Source organism: Heterocephalus glaber, unplaced genomic scaffold (assembly GCF_053883595.1).
Source record: "Heterocephalus glaber isolate CG9 unplaced genomic scaffold, H.glaber_assembly_v1.0 deba00001538, whole genome shotgun sequence".
NCBI classification, from domain to species: domain Eukaryota; kingdom Metazoa; phylum Chordata; class Mammalia; order Rodentia; family Bathyergidae; genus Heterocephalus; species Heterocephalus glaber.
Window position 1 is genome coordinate 38,187,408 of NW_028258333.1, and position 22,258 is coordinate 38,209,665.

Here is a 22,258-nt window from a genome sequence, read left to right on the forward strand (position 1 = left end):
GACATCCTACTACAGCTATACATGCACACTAATGTTTATAGCAGCACAATTCATGATAGCTAAATCCTGGAAGCAGCCTGGACACTCATCCACAGACAATTGAAAAAGAAGATGAGGTATCTATACATAATGGAATACTACTTGGCTATAAAGAAGGACAAATTTGAGACCTTTGTAGACAAATGGATGGACCTGATAAATATAATGTTGAATGAAATAAACCAGACACAGAAGCTTACATATTGTATGATATCTCTCATTTGAGTGAGGCAAAGTACAAACAAAGAGATTAATACAGAATGGATAGAAGGAGACAGGGAGATGGATCTCTTGCAAGTGGGAAGGGGTCAAAGGGACTCAGGGTGAGGAGTGAGGGGAAGAGGAAGGGAAAATGAGTAGAATAAAGATATGCAATGTATGGGCACCCAATTATCTCAATGAATGCAAACATTATATGTCATAACATGAGCCAATATTAATAATATCAACAAGAATGAAAATGGGCCCAGCACTCAGGAAGCTGAGGCAGGAGGATTGCCTTAAATTCGAGGCCAGCTTGGGCTACATTTGAGTTCAAGGCCAGCTTGAGCTGCATAGTAAGACCTTATCTCAAAACAAAACAAAACAAACAAACAAACAAAAAACCAAGGAGAAGAATGAAAATGAGAAAAGGGAAATTAAAGGAGGAGGGAGGAAGGGGGAAGAGTAAGGGGATTAAAAAAAGAAACAAGTTGCATTGTATACATATACCCTCTCCCCAAGATAATCGGAAACTTCACATTCTGCAAATATATACTAATAAAAAAACTATACATATGCCTACCATAGATCTATCCATTCTCCTAAGTATTTACCCAAAATATAAAAGGAAACTATGTCCAAACAAGACCGTTCACAAGTAGTAGCAATTTTATTGATAATAGCTAAAACTAGCAGCAACCCAAACACCCACTAATGAGAGAACAAATAAAAATTTGAGATACAATGGAATACTATTCAGCACTGTAAATAAATCAACTATTCATACATGTAACATCAATAGTGAGGTGGTTTCTATGTACCCAGAATTATAACTTGTTTCATTTAAGCCTGGTAGAAACCTTATAAACTAATTATTAAAGGTGTTCTCTTTTTTAGATTGGAAAAACTAAAATGTGGAGAAGGTAACCAGCTGTCTGGGTCACACTGCTAGTGAGTGGCAGAGGCAGGAAACAGAGGAAGTCAGTCTGAGGCAGCGTCCTTGCACACACTGTGCTCTGCAGAGAGCAGGGGGTGCTTGGGCTCCTTGGACACACTTACCTCTTCCAGGAAAGGTGCTAGGTAGTGTGCAGGACGTGACCTCTAGAAATGAGAGGGGACTCAGAGTTGGTGCAAAGAGAAAAACTTTGGAGGAGGAAGAAATTTTGTTCTTTCTTGTCTTTTTTAATATTACGGCCCAGAAGACTCACCCTTTCTTGCCTCTCAGCCTCCAAATCCTCAGGTCTTAATCTTGACATGTTAGATCTGGGGACCCAGTGGAGTGCTCCCCGGAATGGCTGCCCTTCTGCCTCAAGGCACAGGTCTGTACAAGCAGCAGCTCCTCCACCTGGGCACCTATTGCCAATGTGAGCTGTAATTTGATATCCTTTTACTATTTACTTCTGCTTTAATTACAGGGTGGGGGAGAGAGCTCCTAAGCTTTGCCAAAAACTTCGGTGAATTTTTTTAAAAGTCTTTCTTTCCAATTGTTCAACTCTGTTGGGAAAGGCAATAGGAATGGTTTTGGAACTGAGCTCACTGCTGAGTTGCCAGGGTCTGAAGATCTCTGCAAAGGTCATTGTTTTTTATAAAGGTCATTGTCTTTTCATGAAAACCCCAGCAAAGCATGCCAAAGCAGGAAGGCCACCAGCTTGCCAAACGTCCGGTGTCCCAGTCACCTGCTCTTCCTGCCCTAGGAAGGATGTGGATTGATCTCTGCAGTAAAGACATCAGATCGGGTTTGTTCCTTTCTTGCTCTTAAATCAGCTGCAAAATGCATGAACAAAGCACACACAGGACGATTCTCTGAGCCCTGTGCCGCCTCCTCGTTAAGCGCCAGCAGCTGCTGAGTGTTGCACAGAGCAAGATAAGCAATATGACATTTGCAGCCATTCACATCCTGAGTGTAGATCATTGTGCTCTCAACGGAACCTCTGAGGCCTCAAGCCTGGAGAATGCCCCTCAAGTGAAAATACAGAGAAATAGAGCAATCTGCATAGGGTGGGATGGGGGTACCCGGAAGGAGCCAGTGGCAGGCAGAATCAAGCAACCAAGTCACGAGTCACTAGCTCTTCTGAAATGTGGCTCTGCTGACAAGACAATTAGGGCAGGATGATTTTGGCAAGCCCCATGTTGTGTTAGCTGCACAAACTTTTTCTTTCCTCTTAGCAGCCTCTTAACATTGGCTAGGAGCTTCTTTTCATATTTCACATAGAGACTGCTTCGCATCACAAGTCCTGCACCAGGTTTCATGGTAGGTTGGCCAAGCATGCCCAGCTCCATAGGCAACTCTGAGCCTAATGTAGCTCAAAAAGATTTAAATGTGCAGCTTTCTTGCATTGGCAGCGTTTTGACGTTTTTCTTTTTTCTCTGTTTTCTCACATTACTGGAAGTGATTCCTATGCTTATCTCAACACTGTGTGTTAAAAAAAAATATGGGGGAGAGAAGGTACCCAGTGTGTCACCAGGGGCAACCTGCATTTGATAGGAGGCTGCCAAGCCCAGTGAGTGCACCCTGACTGGAGATTCACCCCCCCCGCTCAGGGCAGCCTCTGACTTTCCTCTCTATGGGAAGATACTTATTTTAGACTTATGGCTGCTAAAATTATTTCTATAATTTCTCACCTACCTTCCTGCCTATTCCAAGAGCCTCTATGTCCTTATCCCTTCTCTGCACCCCTCCTCAATATAGCTCTCATTAGGGCCCCTGCATCTAAAGGACCAGTCCCCCCAAAAGAGCCTGTCTAGGCCCCACACAGACCCCTACACCAGGTTAGTGCCCTGAGAGAGTTCTGGTGAGTCATCATCTGAGAGTAGGACCAGGGCAGCACCCCAAATACAGAAGAGGCTCTGTGTGCATAAGTATTGAAGAAAATGCTTGCAGCAAAACAAAAACCCTCCAAAGGGGAAGATAGATAGATAGATAGATAGATAGAGATAGATATTTGTTCTGATATATGACTAGATAGATGAAATAGATTAAAAACTTCACCTTAATGCAGATTTAAATATATGTGCATATATTCTTCCATCCCACTTATTCATTCATTTATTCAACCATGTCCATTCAGTATTTCCTATATGAAGGAACCAAGGCATGAACCATAAAGACATCTCAGGAAAGGATAATGAAGGCAGAGAAAAGGCAAGTACAAATGTCCTGGGGTAGGAACATGCTTGGGAGGTTCAAAGAGCATCAGGGAGACCAGCATGACTTCAGTGCAAGGAGTCGGGGGAAAGCAAGTAATGAGGTCATAGAGAAGAGGGCTCTGATGAGCAGACATTCTGGTGAGCTCTGCAGAGGAGAGGCACCTCTGACTGCGGCTGCTAGGCAAGAAGAGTTTGAGTATTCAGGGACAAACACAGGGAGTCTAATTTGGAGGCAGCTACAGTAATCTAGGCCAGAGGCAATGGTGCTAGAACAAGGTAGTCACTGCGCAGGTGGCAGGAGTGGACAGTTTCTAGATACACGGAGAAAAGAGAGCTGCAGGATTTGCTGACAGGTTGGGTTTTCTAGGTAACCTTGGTCCTGAAACCTCGGATAATAGAGTGGACTTAACAGTTAGTCAGAGGAGTAAATGGATCAGAAATGGAGGCCTCTTGAATCCTGGCTCTTAGGCAAGAGACCAAGGCCCCATATAACTACCTTAGGTGGGTTCACAGAAACTTTTCTCATACGCCTTTACAGCAGGTTTGACTCCTCTCCCCTGATCCCCTTGCAGAAGGAGAGCCCACGTGTGCGCAGAGCAGAGTGGCTCAGCAGGGGTGGACTCCAAAGTGAGGGGAGCCTCCATCCCCTCCCTGGCAGCCCTGCTCCTCAGAGCTCTGAGTGAAGGTGCATGTTCAGGAATGGCTCAGCCCTGAACTTCCTCAGTGGGGTCCCGGATGCAGCTGCTAGGCTGCAGCTACCAGAGTAGGAAAGCTGAGTGGGAGCAGGCAGAAGATCTTGGTGACCCTCCAGCCCCAGACTCAGCCAAGGGGCAGGCCACCCTGGTGCTGCCCACAGCCCCCGTAGTAAACGCCCCTTGATTTCAGTTTCCTTATTACAATGTCCATACATTGAAACTTTCTGTGAACCATCCTGGGAGGCGCCTGACCGAGGTCACCACCTCTGGGTTGGCCCGGCTGTTGGAGGAAATGGGCCTGTGCTCAGCTCTTGTGCACCTGCACTGGGCGTAATCTATTTCTCTTCTGGTTGCCAGGGCAATGGGAACAACAGTGGCTGCAAAAAGCCCCTTAAGGTCACAGCCCAGGCTGAACTTGACCAACACAGCCAGATCAGACCCTGCCTCCCTGACTCTTCCCTTTTCTACTATCCCCTGAAAGTAATACCTTCTCAGAAACCAATCACTCACCCACCCTCTTTCTGAGCTGAAATGGTCCTCTGAGTCTGACGGGCTGAGCTCTTCTCAGTACCCTAGATTTCTGACTAGGTTTCTGACTCCCAGCGCCCCAGGGGGAGGGTGGAGCACCACCTCCAGGCATGGAGCGCAGTGCCACCCTGGAGACACTCTGGAAGCTGGTTTGCTCCAAAGGACAGAAGAGTGCAGTTTCCCAAGATGTGTCCACCCATGGCTGCTGACCCCAGAGTTTGTACACAAACAAACATGGTCTGGTTGCTGCTCTTATTAATAATGTTCACCTCAGGAGAGGCACAGAGGCTATGAGTCCTGCCCATTTGGAGGAAATTAGTGTGGGGAAGTTTCCACATGGAGAGAACACGTGATTATGGTAATTTATGACAACAACTACTTGTGGTGGAAATGACTGGGAAATGAACAGCCTGTTCCACCCATTAACTCACAAATAAACATCAGGGACCACAGGTGCCCTCACTCTGCAGTAAGGCACACGCACAGCCCATGTGGAACTGTGGCAATCAAGGACAGCAATGGCTCACAGTCCTCTGCAGTAAGATCTCAGCATGAAGCTGGGAAGTGGGCTGCCTAGGTCCTTCCCTCTGTTCTACTAGGATCCATTATGTGAATAACCCTAGACAGTGAGCCAGGAGGGCACTTCTATGCTATTTTGTTTAGTTTTCTTCACAATCCCACAAGTTAGATATAGTGTTTCCTCCATTACAAATGAGAAAATCAAAGTTCAGAAAGGTCAAGCGACTTGTCTGAAATCACACAGCAAGCAAACAGCAGGACTAGAATTTGAATGTAGATGTCCTGTTCCATGTAATGCTGCATTATTGAAAGGGTTAAGAAAAGCACCATGTTCCTTGATTATCCCATGTAGTACACAGTTAGAGGTACCTTTAGTTTGCTCATCTTGCCATAGCAAAGTATCACATCCAGGGTAGCTAACAACAGAAATTTATTTTCTCATGATTATGGGATAGAAATCTGAGATCAAAGAAAGGCTGGTTTCTTCTGAGGCCTCTCCCCTTGGCTTGTGGTCGGCTCCCTGTCTTCTCTTCTCTTCATGTAGTTTCCTCTGCTCCTGTCTATGTTCTAACCTCCTCTTCTTATAAGGACACCAGCCACACTGGAGATTAGGGCCCATACTGTGGCCCCATTTAACATTCAGCTCCCCTTTAAAGGCCCTGTGTCTAAACACAGTCACGTCCTGAGGTACAGGGCATTAAGACCACAACGTGTAGATTTAGAAAATGAGAACTATAATTCAGTGCAAGCCCTATGTTTTCAATTCTTCCTTTAGCTGCTCTATAATGTATTGTTACATATATAGTAATGACAATATTATGACTATAAAACAAATTAAAGGCATGTATATTGGTGATAAAAAGGAGAGTGTTTACTAAAAATTGATTTTCAGTTATTATGCTTGAAACTTTTCTCAGAAACCATCTGCTATGTAAAAAATACTTTGGTCACATGCCTGTAATCCCAGCACTCAGGAGGCTAAGGCAGGAGGATTGCCATGAGTTCGAGGCCACCCTGGGCTATATAGCAAGATCGTATCTCAAAAAAAAAAAAATCATTCTGGTCATTCAGGTTCCCTTTGGTACATGGGTCCCTACTCATCCAACTGAAGTGGGCTGGAAGGTGAGACAAAGACCAAAATGAGTACCATTCAAAGAATTCCTGCCCTGTGCCCTGACAACAGTGACCTACAGGGTTCCAGGAGGCCTAAAGGGTAAGAGTCACTTCCATTTGGGAGGATTGAGAAAGACTTTGTGGAGAGGGTGACTTCAAAGCTGGACCTTAATAGTCTCATGGGATTTTAAGTAGACAGACATTGAGGATTTTAGCTTTTTTAAAAAAAATCCATGTAGACCTATATTTGGATTTTATGCCCACCTTACAAATTTTAATCTAGAAGTAGGAATACTATTTCCAATATCATTCTGCTGCACTTCCCTTGACAAGGAGCATTTCCAAGGGTACCAGAGAGAAACAGGACAGTGTGGAGATAAATTGCATCCAGTAGCCTGGTTTGGCTGACTACCTAAATCCATGTAGAAATGGATGATAGCTTCTACGCACTGGGCCACCCTCTTTCCCCTCACTGTCTGGTGGCCCACCTTCTGCAGCAGCCAGCAAAAAGCTTGGTATTGTTGAGGGGTGGGGGCTGTAGTCAGCCCTGCTCCTCATTCTTCGTTAGAAATCAGGAGGAAACTCACTTCCAAGAGAGGACAAGATAGGTCTTAAGCAGACAGAGGCCTCCAGGACCATTTGCCTCTAAGAAAGAGGATGTTTTGTTTGGTTTGTTTGGTTTGTGCCCCCACCCCCCACCATTATCCACTATGATTTGGAACTCTGACCTTTTTCCTTTCATTAGTCACTACACCTGTCTTTAATAGAGGAGATGACCACTGAACCCACAAAACCTGTTTGCTACCCTTGGAGGAACTCTCAGCATAGGAACCAAGGATGGGCTGTATGTTTTTTGTATTTAGTTCTCCCTGCTGCAAAATCCCTTCTCCCTTTCTCTCATCTAATCTGGTTACCTCCTACCCACCCCTGGAACCTTAGATCAAAGGGTCCCCTTTTAAGGAAACCATTTCCCCTCCACACATTTGTGTCTTGGCAGGTTTTTGTAACATATATTCTCATTACACTCACCTTCATAGTTGATAGTTATATTTAATTTGCATCTCCTACATCACACCTGAATCTCCACAAAAGCAAATATCACTTATGATTATCATCATATCTGACACATATAGGGTGCTCTGTTTATAACTGTGGACCTCACCACTCACTGGTCTGATTCCAGAGCAACTTTGACCTTGATCTTCAGGCCACCCAGACCTTCCTTTATGAAACCTAAAGTCTTCCCTAGAATTTTCATTCAAGATTGAAGATACCAGTCAGAGATTCCATTCATCCTCTGTGTCTGTCAGGGATAGAAAACAATTCATTCATTTAAGAAGAAAAATAAGTTATAGAAAGCCAGTGGGGTACTTCAGAGTATCTAGGATTGTGGAAAACTAAGCTCAGAGGCTCCACCAAGAACAATGTGTCAAATGAGGACAGAGCTGAGCCAGGGAAGATACTATAGCATTGCTGCTGGGCACTGACCCAGCCCTGGTCTGTGTGCCCAGTCAGCACTGGACATTGTGCGCTGGCTGTGGAAACACAGTCCCTGTTGCCTCTGGAAACTAAATACAGAAGAACCTCTGTCCTGCCCTCGCCAGAATGGAGTCTGCTCAGGGCCTATTTTTGTTCTGCTTCAAGAAAGGCATTTCTGATTGGTGCAGGTCAGGTTACTGTGCCCATAATCTAGCCACAAAATGATCTGAGAAAACATGGGTCTGCCCCACATTCCACTTCTCTAAGAGATAGGAAGTCTCCCTTATCAGGTGAGGAGATCCTCTTAAAGGAAAAGGGTTCAGTTACTGGGCACCTAAAAAGAATGACTGGTCTGAGTTCTCTGGAGTTTGCTGTCAATTCCTCACCATGCCTCGGAAGCCACATGGAGTATGCCCCCTAACTAACTCCTTTCCATATACCAGCATTTTCTAGATGATTCCTCCTTTCTTCACATCTCTGTTAATCTCAAGCATTTTCATCTACTTAACTCTGCCCTCATCTGTTTATATTCGTTCTGGTTTGGCCTGGTTGGTGGATGTGTGCAATCCAGAACTCTGGATGGTTGAAGCAGGAGGAACACAAGTCCAAGCTCAGCCTGCACGGTTTAGTGACATAGCAGATTCTTTCTCAAAATAAAAAATAAAAGACAGGATGGGGATGTATTTCAGTGACCACTACAAAAAACAATGCATATCAGTTCTCTCCCTCCATAGTCATATGGCCGGGTTTATACATACAAAAAACCCCACAGCCAACCCATCCCACTGCTCAATTCTTTTTTTGTCTAAAGTTCAAGTTCTTTCAAAATTACTCTGATCCTATGCAAATAGCAGTTTCACATTTGCACAATAGGGAAGTGTCCCTTCTCTCATGTGGCCATTGGTGTCAGTGTCTGAAATAGCCATTCTCGGTAAACATTATGCTCTTAACATGATCCTCAAAAAACTGTATTCTTTGGTCAAATGAATTTGAGAAAATTTCCTCCAGGAGAGTTATAATATACACTAGCCAGTTAAAAGCTCTGAAAAATAATGAAATGAAGAAATTGATTAAACTTCCAACACAATGTTTCCAAAGTTTATTTGGCTACAAACCATCTCCACATTCTTGTTCTTGTCCTCAAAACCCTTTTGTACAGCCAAAATATACTGCCATAGAGGTTCCTAGAAAGAATCTACTCAAAAGATTCCTTGTGCTCCTTTTGTTCTGCCTGTCCTACTTCCCTAATTAAAATTATCCTGAAGTGAGTGAATCTGATGTGGCTGGAGAGAGGGAACAAGGAAAATGAAGGAAGGGTATAGTACTACAGATCCTTGCTACTCAAAGAGTGCTTCATGGGCCAGCAGCATCACCATTGCCCTGGAACTTGGGAATACAGAGCTCAGTATCCCCCCTCACCTCACCAAAATCTGCATTTCAGCAAGATGATTCTTATGCACAGTAAGGTTTAACCTGTGCTAGCATAGTGACTCCTACATCTACAAATTTCAGCTCCTCATGATAAACATTTGAGGAGTTCAACTCATGCTTAAATTCCCTTAAGTAGATTTGGTTCCTCCCACTAGGATTTTACAGAGCTCAGCATTCTTTTACAGGGTGGGCCTATAGCTTTTGGAATTCCCGGACTTCAAGCAAACCTTAGCAATTTGTGGTTGAGCCACAAAGAAGCTGAGCTGATTTCTGTGATCTTTCCTAAAACATCCTGTAGAGACTCTCTAGCCCCTGTATCATGGGATGCATCATTAGTGCCATCATTAGCTTGTTGCATACCAAAAAGTACTGTTGTAACTAGCAGCAGACCAGGTAGCATCTAGAAATCTCATTCCGCACAGAGAACAGAATTTTTTAAAAGGGCACTTAATTAGCCTTCTGTAAAAACTAAAAGTTTCTCAACACCATTGTTGTGTTCACCAAATGTGGTGGATTTTAAAACAATGTAAACTGTCACTAAAACCAATTCTCGTCTGGATTTCAGCCTGCCTGCCACTCTGTGACCTGCTTTAGGTTACAAAAGGTGTTACTATGAGCCCTTCACCCCTTCCACCCTTCCCTCGCACAGGTAATGGGGAAAAAAATAAGAACCAAGATATATCATGTAGAGGTACAAACACCCAATGATAAATGTAAATGAATTGTATACCTAAAATGTACCAATAAAAGAACTTAAAAAAAAAAAAAGTGTTACTAGTTCCCATAATGCCCTGCTTTGTAGGGAAGGATTTCAAAGGACTTGGAGACAGACAGACCTAAGTTTTGATACTGGCTCTGACTTTTACCATTCCAGTGAAGCCAAGTGTTTTGCTTTATCTCTCTTTGCCACGAGTGCCTTCCTCTAAAATGAAGCTATGAGGACTGGCTATATAGAGCTGTTTGAAGGAGAACTCCTTAAATAAGGTGTGGAGAGCACATCACAGCACCTCGCTGGCATCAAGAGATCCAAACCCATGATACCCTTCCCAAGCCCACTTCACAGAGTGACAGCTCAGCCTTCCCTTCCCACAGGCCTCCAGCCTGAAGTCACCAGCCTCTAGCCCTGCAGGCTTTGGAAATGACACTGGATCCACTTTCACTCCCCTGCAATCCCTGTGTTCACCTATCCACACCGCAATTACCACACACCATAAGACCCAGAGGCTGCCTGGAGAAATCTCTCCTGCAGCCCCACAAGGCCTCTTTAACCTGCGTTAGGCTCAGGGAGGAGGCAAAGGGGAGAGCTTGACAGGAAATGGGAGAGATACGACGGGGTCTTCTCCCTCTACAGACCTACAATCTAGGGTCTATATCTTCTGCTTCTAAGAAGGAAAGAAGTAAAAGGAACACTCAGTGTGTTTCTCTCATAAAACATGGGACAAAGTAAATGAATGGGCCTGCTTTCTTTCATTTAAACTTGAAGGTAGTAGAAATTGATTCAACTAATCAATTTTCATACAGTTCTCATAAAATTCTAATATGTGAATACAGATTTAGGATTCCTGAAGGGAAGAGACACAGATAGAACCAACTCCAAGGTACAAGTTGACTGAGACTGGACAAAATCATGGACCACCAAATGATGACTGTTTCAAATCTACTTGTGGGCTCACTGTCAACACCAAGGGAAAATTATTATTAATCACCCCAGATAGAAGTGTTTTCCAGCTAAGATAATTAATTCATTGAACTGATAGCATTCACATTACTACCAAGGTGGAGATGAAGATGATTGGTATTAATAAATAGCAAGTCATATATTGAACTGTATTGATCAACAAAAATGTAAAATAAGACCTTTTTCTAAAATATTCTCCAGATATAGTTGTATTTCAAATAGTCAATAATAAAATTTATCAAACATCTTCAGTTTCCTAAGGAATTTAAAGGAGACTGAATTTCTACATCCAGGCCTGAGGATGGACCTCCCAAGGATTCAATGTGGGTCCCAGATGTCCATCTTTCCCTGTCTCAGGGATCTGCTAACAGCTGCACCTCAAAATGTAGTCCATAGACTGGAAAGGTTGACATCTCTGGGAGCTTCAGGAATACAGAATCATAGGCCCTATTCCAGATCTATGGCAGCAGAACTTGCATTTTGATAAGATCTGCAGGGGATCCCGGTGTTCATTACAGTTTGAGAAGGCTGTTTTAGAACTCCAGAAACCAAGGGGGTTGTTGTGCCAAGTTATTCTCTGGGAGCAGTCAGGATAGGCAGATTCATTCTGTCACATGCATAGAACAACTAGAAATGGACAGTACCTATTTGTGACATTACTCACCAGGGACAGGAGGAAAGTATCTTTGTTCAGAGACCTCTGACACATTCCTACTCAGATACATTCGTGGTTCCAACTCAGTAACTCTTGAAGCAGGAGCTAAGCATTCATATGCCAGAGTACCCATGGAACCATGTGACCCCGGCAGGAAGCCTAGTATTGCCTGTGAGGCAGTAAGTTTGTCTTGGCCTTGTTCTTGTTCTTGTTCTTTATAGCCACATTCATTAACCTTCAACAGCAGCTGTATCATAACAGGGGTGTGCTGGAAAGTGCAATGACAGCGGATTGTGCAACACTGGTGAGATGGAGACGTGGACAAAGGAACAGGAAAGAGAAGGAACCATGTTTAACAACATGTCCAGGAATTATGACCAGCGTGACGTGTGGAGTTTCAGACTTCAGGGAGGGATGGGGAAAAGTAGAGAGGGCGTTGACCGTGAAAGCCCATGTCTGGCTTTCATTAAATACATTCAAAAGTGTTACTAGGGCCCTTTGAATTTCCCAACATTGCTGACAATTCATGATTAGAGTCTTTGATGAAATAGTTTGAACTGGACTGAAGAACCTCTATACCAGAACATTTTCATCAGATTTTAAAATGCACCTAAAATCTGTGTGCAACACATTAAAGAGGCATATTTATTTATATTGTGAAAGTAAATAATCTCAATCTTTATCATTAACAGCATACCTCTGATTACATTTCTTTGCCATTTGCCCTATTTTTCCCTGCCTCTCAGAGAACACCCAGAAAAATCACAATATAAAGCTGAATGAGTATTCCTCTACTTCCAAATGCTACCATGAGGAGGATAGTTAAGTTCTACAGAAAGCTGGGAAAAGACGGAAAAAAGTCTGGTTTTGAAAGGTCTTGAGCTGTTTTTTGCCTTTGTTAGGAGTCTGCTTCCATGAGAAAAGCACTTTATGGCATACAATTGCCAATCAGTAGTACTTATCTGAATTCGATCTTCCGTATTTATTCACATATCTTCCTTTCCACAATCCTCTCTCAAAATTTCCCCAAAAGAGAATTCAATTCTTCTCCAATTCCACCCTTATCATCCCAGGAAGAAAAAGTAGATTCCAGGCGGAGGTGCCTGGAAAGAGCCTGACTTGGACAAGAGGAACTGAACAAAGTAGGAATGCATGACATTTGTATGGCCCTGCCCCTTATTTATAAACCTCCTTGACGTGCATCATCTCAAGTTTCTGAAGAGGTATGAATTGTGTTTAATTAAAGCCTGAGTGATGGAAGTGGACAGAGTTATTTCGAGGCTGTTCACACATCCTCAGCCCCTCTTATCAAGCTTTCAGAGCTCTATTTTAAAAGGTTACGGGTGGTAGGAGGCAATTATGTCTCTTCTCTAACAGCTGCCAGAGATTACTGCCCTCAGAGTAATTATCACCAAATAATTGTCCCCTTTCTTCCCTGCTGACGGGGCAGAGCCCCAACTGAAGTAGATTTTGTTTTTGCTGAGTACAAGTTGGCTAGCTCAGGTCAACAAGCATCCACAGAGTATTTCAACATCATGCTTGTTGAGCATAGAGAAAAATTAAAATTTATTTGATACCAAAGAGAAAACCATTAAATATCACCTGCCTGAGAGCATGCAGATTTCTTGAATTTGAGTAACTGGAGTTGGAATAACTCCTTATTTTAGCCTAAAATAAATTGTTCTCTGCTAAGGATGAATTCCAGGAGATGGGAACAAGAGGAACATTTTCTGGAGCCTTGAAATTTGAGTCTAATATCTGACTTGTCTCTGTAGTGGTAGTTATGAAAAGACAGTGCTAATTATCCCTTCCTCCTTGTGGGCCTTTATGATATTCATAAGCAGGTTATTAAAACTGTCTACTTGGCTTGTCTTGGTCAGTGCCAAAGTCCAAATTCTCCAAGGGAGTTCTCAAACTTGTCCTGAGACTGAAGATAAAGTAAGTTATAACATGAGTGAAAAGTCTCACAAATTTGGTTGTGTCATCTTTTCGGCTCCCATCTATCTGAGAATGCCCTAGACTTCTAGGAAATGAAACTTTCCATACTAACAAATATTTAGGTACAGTTCTATGTAGGGTGGTGGACAAAAGCAAATAAGAATGGGGTGTTGTCAGAACCTTTAAAATCTGGTGATGTGAAGGGAGAAAGGCGACAGTCTCTTTATTCTGTCTTTTTGATGGAACTTCAATTTCAACAGTAATCCTGCGTTATTGTCTGATGTGTATCACATGTGGTGCCAGAGGAATGGGAAGGAACCCGAAGTAACCAAGACAAGATCTACTATTGGATGAATTCATGGTGTAACTCCTTGCTCTTTCTTAAAGGAAGGAGAATAGTTATTAGGCTCCTGAATTGAAAGTCATAACATTGGGATTTAGCTTCGCCACTGGCTAGCTATTGATCTTCAGAAGGTCACTCACTCCATGCCTCTATTTCTCCTGGTATAAATTGAGGATAAGGATACTCTGACCACTCATCTCACAGGATTGTTGTAAAAACTATGTGAAATTAAACACAGAGACATTTTTTAGATATGGCAAAGCATTGTGCAAATGTGAACATTATTTTAATTATGGGTCACAGTGAAAGAGATGCTAGATTCCTAAAAACACTGCCCTCTCTATATAAACAACAACCCTACCTAGCAACTCCCATCTTTGAAATCATCTAAACAGAAACATGAAAAAAGCAGCCTGGCTTTCCTTCAAAGACAGAGGTGTATTGCTAATATTCGTTTGAGCCTAGTACCAAGAGTACAGGAGGTGCTTGATAAATGTTGAAAAATGGAGTTTCTGTGGGGCTCTACAGTCAGATTGGAGAAAAGAAAACCAAAGAGGGCCACCCTGGCTATTGCAGGTGGGAAGACGGGACACAGAACCACACATCTCAATGGTCACAATCAGTCATTTGTCTTCTTCTTTAATAGTGTCAATGTCAGCATTAAAGGTAAATTTTCCAATTATTTACCACTCACTGGGGACTGTCACATGCAGCCACTAGCACTAAGGATGCATTAAGGTTTTATGTTGACAGATGTGCAATGGAGGATTACAGTCATACCTTGGTATTCAACTGCTTTGAAACTTGTCAAATATGGTGCTTGACACATTTTGATATGAAAATTTGTTGGTGTCAATTGCCTTGTGAATCAATACCACCCAAAGCAATTTGTTTAGTATTTGTTGTTTTTGGTTCTTGTTGCACCACCCAAAACCAATTAATGGCAAGTACCAAGGAACCACTACAGTTTCACTTCGTGTTCTGAAGTGTGTTTCAGTTAAGATGAGTAGAGCACGCGCACGCACACACACACACAGACACTTTTACTAAGAAAAGCTTAAGACTGCTCCTAAGGTGCCACCTTGGTAGTGCAGGCTCAGATCCTCTCCTCCTGCCCCTTCCTCTCATCTTAGATCATGCCCAGGTGTGGCCAGACTCCCACCGCTACCGGAAATCCAGGCTTCAGACTCCCTGTACCTGCAACCAGAACTTTCTTCCCCCTCCTTCTCCTGGAGATCCCTGGGACTGTGGATTTGAAAGCCCTTTCTTCCATGGCATCATGTTCCTCCTCAGTTGCTTTGTCTGACATGTTGGCAAGTACTAGGCCACAGCAAGGCCCTTCACCTACTGTTCTGTTTGCCCTTTGACTTCTGTACCATCAGTCTTTCTGGTTCTGTTTCTTCTCCCTCTGCCTTGTTCCCAAGCCCCAGCCACAGGATGCTGCTCCATTACTTTGGTATTTTTCCAGCTCCCTCTGCTCTGGGAGCAGAGGTGTCAAACAAGCTCTATTTATTGACCCATACTCTCATTACTTGCCTGATCATTATCTGTGATGCTTTTTAGTTTTTAAGCATCTTTGGGTTTCCCATGGCACTTCCTCAAAGGTAAGCACTGCGGTTTAAGTGGCTTATTTGGCTGTAACACTGGGAGGTGGCATTGTGAGGAAACAGACCAGGGAAGGGAAGAAATTCTAAAAAGAGTATGTCAAGAAGCTGTGGGCAACTAGGGATTCTCCCCATAAGAAACCCTGGTGGGGGCTGTGTAAAACAATCCTCAGAATGAAGGCAAGGATGCTGGGTTATCTATCCAGCCAGGCCTGTCCCTCCTTGACCAATGGTTATTCTTTAGGCAATCATTCCCTGCCCTTGCAGCCTAATCTGCATGCTCCCAGGTTCACTTACACAGCCAAAGAGTGTCCTCTGGCAGAGAGGATCAGCAGATTGTTCATTTCTGCAGCAGCTCAGTCTACAGGTGAACTCTGAGAGTATCAAGGAGACATGTGTGGGACATCAACAGCATCTGCTAGAAGAATGGTTGCTGTGGTTGCTGAGCCCCTTTCTCTGGATGACTTTCCAGAAAGTAACATGTGCTGCATGCCTAACATGTATAACAGATTAGACTCAGGCAAATACAAAGATGTGTAAGACAGAGCTCTTCTCCACACAAAACTTTTGATCTGATACAGGAGACAAACAGAAATAAAAGTCACTAAAAGTGGAGAATATGAGAAGTGTTGTATTAGAGTCATGAATCACAGGCTGTGAGAGCCAGAGGAAGATGAAATTAATTTTGAATATAGAGAAAAGACTATCAGTGCAGTTTTCCAAAGCCAAAATATTTTCAACATATGCTAAATCAACAAACATCCAATTCCCACCAAATGCAAGAAATGAAACATTCTTTCACAGGACCCTAAAGCTAGAAAATAGTAAGAAAATCACAACCATTTGATCTCACTCCATAAAAGGAAATGTCACATATTTTGATATCACTCAGTCTAGATACATTTATAATCAAATCATCAGAATAAGAGATTCCTCTTGCTCTATATTTAATCATACATTTGTAGTCTGTCCCCATTGTAGAAATGAATCATTAACAGATTTTGTGCAGCTCCCAAACACAGCAAATGTGACCTTCTCCTGCTACCCTGTGACAGGTAGTCACTTCCCATGGCCCTGTCTTTGAAGGACGACTTTGGAACAAGGCCCAGTGAGACCTCAGCAGTTTTCCAAATCCAGGTGTAGAAAGTAGATGACTTCAGCTTCAAAGACAAGGGCTGGGGAGAAGAGGAGAAGAGCAGAAGACAGATGGATGAGTCAGCCCACATTCATGGAAAGCTGGGGTTTTGTTGGGAGAATCTCAAGCTTTCATTTTGTGGTGTTTGGAGGCTTAATTCCCAGCTTCTAATTAAATGTATAAACTGTAATCACAAAGATATTTCACAATTTGTTTCTTAGATCTAGAAGAGATTCTGTGAACCAGTTTGAAGTTGGGGGAGGCATGGAGAAGGAGAAGGAGAGGAGTAAACATCTCTGGCTTACAGAGGCTGCCAAAGGACTTGGTGGGCTGGAGGACTACTGAAGAGGAGTGGAAGTGGAGGTGTGAGTGGGCCTTCTGATCCTTTCTGCCCAAATCCCGTTTTCCTGACTCTTCTGACTGCCTCGATCCAAGTCAAAACTTGGATATGGGCTGGGGATTTGGCTCAGTGGTTCTGTTGCCTGCCTCAAAAGCACAAGGACCCGAGTTCAATCCCCGGTACCAAACAAGATAACAAACAAAACAAAAACTTGGTTATGCATCTGGAAGTTTGGAAGCAGAGAAAGAAGTAGTGACTGAAGCTCAAGTTCATATGTGCGCACGCCCCTGCCATGATCTCAGAAAGGAGAGTGGGCAATGATGGGGAGAAACAGGGTTGTGCAGCTCTGTCTAGCCTTACACCACCCACTCTTGCTATGACTCCTTCTGCTGTCAGCAGAGAATGTTGGAACAGGGGCTATTTCTTGAGCTTCTCTCCTTTGATCGCCTTCATTATTATATACTGGCCAGAGGCACCAAGGCCCTGCAAAGAAGTTTGTGTTTTCTGGATGGGAGAAATAACGAGAATCCAACACAATGAAAAATATGAGCTCTTAAGCATTTCACACAAGGTTGCTCTATGATCAGCTACCCAGCACTGCTCAACAATCACACAAAATAATTGCCAGGAGTGACAAGTTCTAGATCATTAGAGCTCAGTGCTCCAAACAGAAAAGTTCTAGATCACTGAAATTTCGGATCCAGTCCTAGCCTTTCTCCTTTTTTGTGCTTTCCAAACATTTTGAGGTAAGAGTAGAAATGAAATGATAATGCATGGTTAAAAGAAGGCCTCCGGGGCTGGGGATTTAGCTCAGTGGTTCCGGCACCTGACTCGCGAGCGAAAGGTCCAGAGTTCGATCCCCAGTCCCACACACACACAAAAAAGCCTCCAAAACAACCATGAAGCAAAAGTACTGTCATCCTACATTTTATTTTTTTATAGCAAATTAATTTATTTAGTATTTTTTCCATTCCATATATTCAGGAGGATTGATTTCAACTTTCCTTTTACCTACATCAGACCAGTTGGTACTCAAAACTGTACCACCAGACTCCATAAATGATTTGTTCGTGGCACGTTTGACTTCATCAGAGCCATCTGAATAGATCTGCTGAAATAACTTGTTTAAAGCTGCATCTCCCTCCAACTTCTTATTCTTTTCTTCTTCTTTGATCTCACCAACCAATTTATCCCAGTTTCTTGTATAATGAGATGATGACGAATATAGGTTCTTTACATGTGCTATGAACTGTTTTGACGTAGGCACATCTCCTTGTTCCTCTAGCATTTCCCATCTCACAGCCTCTGGCTTTTTCATTTTAATTTCAATCTTTGTTGAAAGTACTTTAAATGTGCTCTGTTCTGGTATTATAGGTTGAAGCAGTCTCAGTTTCAAATTGTAATTCTCTCCAGAAGGAAGTTTCACCAAAGCAGACAGCTCTTTTTCTGAAAATTCCACATTTACATCATTCTTCTGAACATTCTTAATCATAAGTGTTATGACTACTTGAGATTCTGTTTGATACCAGTCATACTTGATTTTTGATTGAGTCTTCACCTCAGATTCTGATCCATTCTATGCTTCTTGGCATCTTTTAATCCAGACAATAAAATTAGAATCAGCACTATCTAATTTCTGTCCTTCTGCGCAGCAGCATAGTTTTTTTTCGTGATATTCACATAACCCTTTTCTCAGCATAGCAGTGGAATTATTGGGGTTGAGTTTGAGAGAAGTTTTTGCATCTGCAACACCATCACAGTAATTCCCAAGGAGAATGTGACAGTAAGCTCTTTGACAATAATACTGTGCATCATCTGGTTTCTGTTCCAAAGCCTTAGTCAGCTCCTCTAATGCCTGGGGGTCCTCGTCGATCAGACTATCTGAGAAGCTCTGGAAAAACCGCTGGGTTGTTGAAGGTCCTACTGTAGCTGCCGCCATCCCTAAGGTACTATTGCAGCTGCCTGAGACACTGCCACCGTGGTTCTGTCATCCTACATTTTACAGATAAATCAAGATTGAGAAACTTAGCCAAATCATGTCTAATGGCAGTGAAGCTCTGAAATGAGCTCTGGTTGACTACAAGGCCTACACTCTTCCTACTCCAACACATTGTCCCTTTCTTTACCAGGAGCTTGTGCTTAAATATTTGGACCTTTATGACTGGGAAACAATGATAAGAATGGTTGTCAGGTAACCTGATCTGGCTCCATACTGGTTTCATGGAACTTTGGGACTCGGTTTCCTTATTTCTAAAATTTAAAAGGAAATATTACTATGTACCTCCTAAGGATGTGAAAAGGACTACATAAGATATTGTGTGTAAAACAGCACAGTACCTGCATGTAATCATATTCAGTAAGTGTTGGTGATTATTGTTTGTAGTGTTTAGACTCTGAGCTCCGAGAGGGGTTTTCTGATGTGTACCCAGAATTGCATTAATTATAACTAATCTTTGGGAGTTTTTGTTTTGTTTTGTTTTGTTTTTTGATACAGGATCTCACTATGCAGTGCAGGCTGGCTTTGAACTCACTATGTAGCCCAGATTGGCCTAAACTCATGGGGATCCACCTGTCTCAGTCTCCCGAACGCTGGGATTACAGGTGTGTACCACCATACCCAGCTAATCTTTGGATTTTGATGTATTATTATTAGTCCATGCATGGACTTCTTACTAATGAATGAATTAATTCTGTATTTATTTTATACAATACATTCACATGCCACTTACTGTGAGCACTATACCATTGACAATAACTTACAGCCTTCATATAATATAAGAGGTTTCATAGGTATATAATATGTATCCTTATATATACCCATCCTCAAATTCTCAGTGTATCAGAGAGAGAAATAGGGCAAATAATTCCTTTCACAATAGCATCCAAAAAACTGAAATACCTAGGAATCAACCTAATGAAAGAAATTAAAGACCTCTTCTCTGAAAACTGTGGCACTGTGAAAAGAGAGATTGAAGATGATATCAGAAAATGGACAGACCTCCCTTGCTCCTGGGTAGGAAGGATCAATATAGTGAAAATGGCCATACTTCCAAAACTGCTATGTAGATTTAATGCAATTCCAATTGAGATCCCAGCAGCATACTTCATGGACCTCGAGAAAACAATCCAAAAATTCATTTGGAACACAAAGAGACCTAGAATAGCACAAGCAATTCTAGGTAACAGAGACATGGCGGGGGTATCACAATCCCCAACCTGCAACTATACTACAAAGCTACTGTGAAAAAAACAGCATGGTACTGACAAAGAAACACACTTGAGGACCAGTGGAACAGATTAGAAGATGCAGAAACAATGCCAGACACACTCAGCCATCTCATCTTCGATAAAGGAGCCAAACACCCTCATTGGAGGAAAGATAGCCTCTTTAATAAATGGTGCTGGAAAAATTGGGCTTCAACTTGCCAAAGATTAAAACTAGGCCTATATCTCTCACCATGCACTAAACTAAAATCAAAATGGATTAAAGATCTAAATATTAAAATAGAAACTCTGAACCAGTTGGAACAGAGGTTAGGTAGAACCCTTGAAGACATCGGTGTAGGAAAAGATTTTATGAACAAAACCTCAGTTGCCCGTGAACTACCACAAACAATCAACAAGTGGGATCTCTTCTTATTTAAAGGCTTCTGCACAGCAAGAGAAACCACCAGCAGTGTGAAGAGACAACCCACAATGTGGGAAAAAATCTTCACCTGCTCTTCCTCAGACAAAGGTCTACTATCTTGAATCTATAAAGAACTTAAAAAGATCAGACCTCCCAAATTTAAAGACCCAATTGAAAAATGGGCATCTGAAATCAACAGACATTTCTCAGACAAAGAAGTAGAAATAGCAAACAAATACATGAAAAAATGTTCAACATCACTGGTCTTTCGAGAGATGCAAATGAAAACAAGGCTGAGATTCCAACTCACTCCAGAAAGAATGGCTGCTATCATGAAATCAACCAATAACAAATGCTGGCGGGGATGTGGGGAAAGAGGAACCCTGCTCCACTGCTGGTGGGAGGGTGGACTGGTGCAAGCATTGTGGAAATCAGTATGGAGATACCTCAAAGAACTAGGACTGGAAGTCCCATTTGACCCTGCTATTCCACTGCTGGGGATCTTCCCCAAAGAATTAAAAGAATCATACCACAGTGATATATGTGCACCCATGTTCATAGCAGCACAGTTTGTGATAGCTAAAACTTGGAAACAGCCCAAATGCCCATCAACTGGAGACTGAATAAAGAAAATGTGTTTTTTTTTATAAAATGGAGTACTACTCAGCCATAAAAAATGAGAAATTAGAGACATTTAGAGCTAAGTGGATGCACATTGAGGTGATACTCTTAAGTGAAATAAATAGGACACACATGTATAAATACTGAATAGTTTCTCTAGTGTGAGAAACTGAAAGTGTAAATAAGGACTAAATGTATAATAGGTAATGTGAAATAGGAAGAAAAGGGGCAAAGGGGAAGGAAGTGGGAGGGCTAGGGGAAAGGATAGAAGGGAATGGGATTAATATGAGAAAATGGAAAACTAGGAACAAAATCTTTGTAAATAGAGAGGACTGGAGGGGTTGAAGGGAGGGCTGGGCAAGGGTGAAAAATAAGAACCAAAAGAGACTATGTAAAGGTGCAAATTTCCAATGATGAATGTCATATACTGTATACCTACAATGCACCAATGATTAGAATGAATAATCGATAATGTAAAATAGGAAGAAAAGGTCCAAAGGGGTGGGGGTAGTGGGAGGGGCAGGGGAAAGGAAAGAAGGGAAAGGAAAAATGCTGAGAAATGGAAAAAATGGAAATAAAGTCTTTGTAAATAGGGAAGGGTGGAGGGCGTGAAGGGAGGGCTAGGAATGGGGAAAAAATAAGAACCAAGATGCATTATGTAAAGGTACAATTCCCAATGAGAAATGTAATTGTGTTGTATACCTACAATGTACCAATAAAAGAATTTAATACAAAAAATTCTCAGTGTATCAGCATATTGACCACACTCAATGTTCATTGAATAACTAAATCAATGCATGCAATATTTCTTCATTGACTACTTGTGCTGAGTGACCATAAAATAGACACCACTCTCAAAACAAGATGTAAGACTCCAAGGTAAAGTTTGTAAAGGCTGTATGTATATGCTAGGTTTTAATTATTATTAGCCCTTTACTAGAACCTTCTGCACCCCCTTACTAGAACCAACTCTGAGCCATCAGGATCGTGTGAGCCCGAAGCCCTTAAAACTGGGAGTGCCTGGGACTTTGAATTCCCACCTCCCAGATGCTGGTTGTCCAAGACAGGCTAGTACAAGAGGATAGAAGCCCAGCTCCCTCATCTCCAGCTAGGATAATTTAAATTGTAGTATAATTTAGACTTCATAGCTGTCCTATGTATTAA

At 42.3% G+C, this 22,258-nt stretch overlaps 1 pseudogene across 1 annotated transcript in view; it reads right to left on the reverse strand.

The window, feature by feature from the left end:
- The window catches only part of LOC101721827 (protein SGT1 homolog pseudogene), a 136,049-nt pseudogene that overhangs the window by 92,193 nt on the left and 21,598 nt on the right, over positions 1 to 22,258 (reverse strand). The window contains exon 3 of the transcript XR_015442287.1: positions 1,449 to 18,837. The product of XR_015442287.1 is annotated as a protein SGT1 homolog pseudogene (transcript). The remainder of the gene's footprint in view (positions 1 to 1,448; positions 18,838 to 22,258) is intronic.